The following is a 6,000-nucleotide window of genomic DNA, read 5'->3' as shown; positions in this document are numbered from 1 at the left end:
TCTTTCCTCGGGTTTCGGTTCAGAATCTGCCTTTTGAGGACATCACAGTGTCTGATACCCTTTAAGACTTTTGTACTTCCCTGTTTCAAGCAATGTCTTCAACCTAGCATTCTCATCAGCAATAGCAGTGGTATCCTCAGCAGAGGGGTTAGTTACCACATCAACAGTTGAAGATATTGCAATAGTAGCAGCAGTAGAACATTCAGCAACAGAAGTAGCATCATCACGCTCAATGCATTTAAGACATGGTGGTTCAAATCCTTCCTGAGCGGAACTGATCTGTTCGGCGCGAAGTGACTCGTTTTCCTTTTGAAGATCTTCATGAGCCGCTCTCAATTTCTCAAGATCTTGCTTCCTTTGAACATAATCATAGGAAAGCTTTTCATGAGTTGTTGAGAGCGTTTCATGACGACTTTCAAGTTCCGCATACTTAACGTGAAGATTTTTTATGTCTTCAATTAAGGACTCAGATCGAGTCATTTCAGCGCCTAACAGATCATCGCTTTTGTCTAACAGTTTTTGAATATGTTCCATAGCTTTCTGTTGTTCAGTTGCAATTTTAGCAAGTGTTTTGTAGCTGGGTCTTGAACCACAATCAGAGTGATCTTCACTAGATGTTTGATAGTGAGTAGTGCGTGTGTTTACCTTGGCACCGTGTGCCATGAAGCAGTAGGTAGGAGCGGAGTAGTCCTTGTCATTTGCATCGGTGTCGGTGATGAAGTCATTGTCTTCAGTGTTGAAGATGGACTTGGCAACGTATGCTGTAGCCAGACTTGCAACGCTAGAATCAGACTCCTCCTCAGACTCCACCTCCGCCTCCTCAGAAGCGGACTCCTCCTCTGAATCCATTTCCTTGCCAACAAACGCACGTGCCTTGCCAGATGAGCTCTTCTTGTGTGATGAAGACTTTGAGGAAGACTTGGAAGAAGACTTTGAGTATTTCTTCTTCTTCTTGTCATCAGAGTCATATTCCTTGCTCTTCTTCTTCTTTTTGTTCTCATTGTCCCACTGCGGACACTCAGAGATGAAGTGGCCAGTTTTCTTGCACTTGTGGCATGTTTTCTTCTTGTAGTCATGAGCAGAAGCTTCATCATTCCTTGAGCTTGATCGTGAAGACTTCCTGAAGCCTTTCTTCTTGGTGAATTTTTGGAACTTCTTCACAAGCATAGCAAGTTCCTTTCCAATGTCTTCAGGGTCATCAGAACTGCTGTCAGATTCTTCTTCAGATGAGGAGACATCTTTTGCCTTCAAGGCACGAGTTCGTCCATAGTTTGGACCGTAGATATCTCTTTTCTCAGAAAGCTGAAACTCATGTGTGTTGAGCCTCTCAAGTATGTCAGACGGATCGAGTGTCTTGAAATCAGGACGTTCTTGAATCATCAGGGTTAGGGTGTCAAACAAACTGTCAAGTAATCTCAGTAGTGTCTTGACGACTTCATGCTTGGTGATCTCAGTAGCGCCGAGGGCTTGAAGCTCATTTGTGATGTCAGTGAGTCGATCAAACGTGAGCTGGACATTCTCATTGTCATTTCGCTTGAAGCGATTGAAGAGGTTGCGAAGGACACTGATTCTCTGATCTCTCTGGGTTGAGATGCCTTCGTTGACCTTGGAGAGCCAGTCCCAGACTAGCTTAGATGTTTCCAAAGCACTCACACGGCCATACTGTCCTTTGGTCAGATGACCATAGATGATATTCTTGGCAATAGAGTCTAGTTGAATGATCTTCTTGACATCGGTAGCAGTGACACCTTCTCCAGCCTTGGGAACGCCGTTCTTGACGACATACCATAGGTTGACGTCAATGGCTTCAAGATGCATGCGCATCTTATTCTTCTAGTAGGGATATTCAGTTCCATCGAAGACGGGGCATGCAGCGAAGACTTTAATTATCCCTGCAGTCGACATAGCTAAAACTCTAGGTGGTTAAACCGAATCACACAGAACAAGGGAGTACCTCGCTCTGATACCAATTGAAAGTGCGTTATATCGACTAGAGGGGGGGTGAATAGGCGATTTTTATGAAAGTCTTCAAAACGTGGAAGTTTCGAAGACAAACGATAGAAATAGACCTATTACCATACAGCGGAAGGTAGACTACACTAGGTAAACCATAGTCAAGTATTCAATGAAGTGAAAGCACAATGACTAATTGCAACTAGGTAGTAAGGATTAGGTAGGAAGATATTATGAAGCCAAACAGAACACGCAGTCACTCAGTGAAGACAAAAGATAGTGCAATCATACAGTGACTTCACGAGGGCCAACAGTAAGTAAAGGGAAGGGAAGGGAAGGATGAAACCAGTGACTCGTTGAAGACAATGATTTGTTGGACCAGTTCTAGTTGCTGTGACAACTGTATGTCTGGTTAGGGCGGCTAGGTATTTAAACCTGAGGACACACAGTCCCGGACACCCAGTCCTGAACACGCAGCTCAAGACACCCAGTCCTCACCATATTCCCCTTGAGCTAAGGTCACACAGACCTCGCCCAATCACTCTGGTAAGTCTTCAAGGTAGACTCCCAAACCTTCACAGACTTCGTTCACCGGCGATCCACAATGTCTCTTGGACGCTCAGAACGCGACGCCTAACCGGCTGGAGGATTCACAGTCCTCAAGTGTAATAAGTCTTTAGATCACACAGACAAAGAAGACTTAAGTGATTCCTAACACTCTTAGGCTCTGGGTGGTTAGGGCTTTATCCTCGCAAGGAATTCTTTCTACAAGGCTTCGAGGTGGGTTGCTCTCAAACGACAAAATCCGTACTCTAACTCTAAGCAGCCAACCGTTTATGGCTGTAGGGGGTGGGCTATTTATAGCCACTAGGCAACCCGACCTGATTTGTCCGAAATGACCCTGGGTCACTAAGGAACTGACACGTGTTCCAACGGTGAGATTTCAAACTCACATGGCAACTTTACTTGGGACACAAGCAAAGCTGACTTGTCCGACTCTGGACAAGATTCGCTCTCATAGTCTTCACTCGAAGACATAGGTTTTGGTTAAGCATCACTTCAGTCATTCTGAATGGTTCTCTTGGACCCCACTTAACAGTACGGTGGTTCCTATGACTCAACAAAGAAGAAAAAGAACTACGAAAGATCTAAGTCTTCGAGCTCCATAGGCTTCATGCGATGTCTTCTCTTGTCATAGTCTTCAATGTGAATATCTTCATATACCACCTTTGACATCAATGTCTTCATACATTTTTAGGGGTCATCTCTGGTAGGAAAACTGAATCAATGAGAGACTTCTACCTGTGTTATCCTGCAATTCTCACAGACACATTAGTCCCTCAACTAGGTTTGTCGTCAATACTCCAAAACCAACTAGGGGTGGCACTAGATGCACTTACAGTGGGTGTGCATCCAACTTGCTTGCTCACGAAGACCTAGGGCATTTTGAGGAAGCCCATCATTGGAATATGCAAGCCAAGTTCTATAATGAAAAATTCCCACTAGTATATGAAAGTGATAACGTAGGAGACTCTCTATCATGAAGATCATGGTGCTACTTTGAAGCACAAGTGTGGTAAAAGGATAGTAGCATTGTCCCTTCTCTCTTTTTTCTCTCATATTTTTTATTTGGGCCTTATCTTTTTTATGGCCTCTTTTTCTTTTTTCTTTTTTTTTCGTTCGGAGTCTCATCCCGACTTGTGGGGGAATCATAGTCTCCATCATCCTTTCCTCACTTGGGACAATGCTCTAATAATGATGATCATCACACTTTTATTTTCTTACAACTCAAGAATTACAACTCGATACTTAGAACAAGATATGACTCTATATGAATGCCTCCGGCGGTGTACCGGGATAAGCAATGACTCATGAGTGACACGTATGAAAGAATTATGAATGGTGGCTTTGCCACAAATACAATGTCAACTACATGATCATGCAAGGCAATATGACAATGATGGAGCGTGTCATAGTAAACGGAATGGTGGAAAGTTGCATGGAAATATATTTTGGAATGGCTATGGAAATGCCATGATAGGTAGGTATGGTGGCTGTTTTGAGGAAGGTATATGGTGGGTGTATGATACCGGCGAAAGGTGCGCGGTATTAGAGAGGCTAGCAATGGTGGAAGGGTGAGAGTGCGTATAATCCATGGACTCAACATTAGTCATAAAGAACACATATACTTATTGGAAAAATCTACAAGTTATCAAAGCAAATTATTACGTGCATGCTCCTAGGGGGATAGATTGGTAGGAAAAGATCATCGCTCGTCCCCGATCGCCACTCATAAGGCAATCAATAAATAAATCATGCTCCGACTTCATCACATAACGGTTCACCACACATGCATGCTACGAGAATCACAAACTTTAACACAAGTATTTCTCAAATTCACAACTACTCAACTAGCACAACTTTAATATCACCATCTCCATATCTCAAAACAATTATCAAGTATCAAACTTCTCATAGTATTCAACACACTCATAAGAGAATTTTATTATTAATCTTGTATACCTAGCATATTAGGATTATTTAAGCAAATTACCTTGCTATTTAAGACTCTCAAAATAATAGAAGTGAAGCATGAGAGATCAATAGTTTCTATAAAACAAATCCACCACCGTGCTCTAAAAAGAATATAAGTGAAGCACTTAGAGCAAAACTATATAACTCAAAAGATATAAGTGAAGCACGTAGAGTATTCTAATAATTTCCGAATCATGTGTGTCTCTCTCAAAAGGTGTGTACAGCAAGGATGATTGTGGTAAACTAACAAATAAAGACTCAAATCATACAAGACGCTCCAAGCAAAACACATATCATGTGGTGAATAAAAATATAGCTCCAAGTAAAGTTACCGATAGAAGTAGACGAAAGAGGGGATGTCTTCCGGGGCATCCCCAAGCTTTGGCTTTTGGGTGTCCTTAGATTATCTTGGGGGTTCCATGGGCATCCCCAAGCTTAGGCTCTTGCCACTCCTTGTTCCATAATCCATCAAATCTTTACCCAAAACTTGAAAACTTCACAACACAAAACTTAAGGTAGAAAATCTCGTGAGCTCCGTTAGGGAAAGAAAACAAAAGACCACTTCAAGGTACTGTAATGAACTCATTCTTTATTTATATTGGTGTTAAACCTACTGTATTCCAACTTCTCTATGGTTTATAAACTATTTTACTAGCCATATATTCATCAAAATAAGAAAACAACACACGAAAAACAGAATCTGTCAAAAACAGAACAGTCTGTAGTAATCTGTAGCTAGCGCAAGATCTGGAACCTCAAAAATTCTAAAATAAATTTATGGACGTGAGGAATTTATCTATTAATCATCTTCAAAAAGAATTAACTAAATAGAACTTTCCAAATAAATATGGCAGCAGTTCTCGTGAGCACTAAAGTTTCTGTTTTTTACAGCAAGATCAAAAAGACTCTCCCCAAGTCTTCCCAACAGTTTTACTTGGCACAAACACTAATTAAACACAAAAAACACAATGAAAACAGAGGCTAGATAAATTATTTATTACTAAACAGGAGCAAAAAGCAAGGAATAAAAATAAAATTGGGTTGCCTCCCAACAAGCGCTATCGTTTAACGCCCCTAGCTAGGCATAAAAAGCAAGGATAGATCTAGGTATTGCCATCTTTGGTAGGCAATCCATAAGTGGATCTCATAATAGATTCATAAGGTAATTTAATTTTATTTGTAGGAAAGTGTTCCATGCTTTTCCTTAATGGAAATTGGAATCTAATATTTCCTTCCTTCATATCAATAATTGCACCAATCGTTCTAAGGAAAGGTCTACCAAGAATAATAGGACATGAAGGATTGCAATCTATGTCAAGAACGATAAAATCTACGGGCACATAATTCCTATTTGCAACAATAAGAACATCATTAATTCTTCCCATAGGTTTCTTAATAGTGGAGTCTGCAAGGTGCAAGTTTAGAGAGCAATCATCAAAATCACGGAAACCTAACAAATCACACAAAGTTTTTGGAATCGTGGAAACACTAGCACCCAAATCACACAAAGCA

Source organism: Triticum dicoccoides, chromosome 2A (assembly GCF_002162155.2).
Source record: "Triticum dicoccoides isolate Atlit2015 ecotype Zavitan chromosome 2A, WEW_v2.0, whole genome shotgun sequence".
In the NCBI taxonomy this organism is placed as follows: domain Eukaryota; kingdom Viridiplantae; phylum Streptophyta; class Magnoliopsida; order Poales; family Poaceae; genus Triticum; species Triticum dicoccoides.
The sequence above is the reverse complement of the archived record's forward strand: the minus strand, read 5'-3'. Positions refer to the sequence as shown.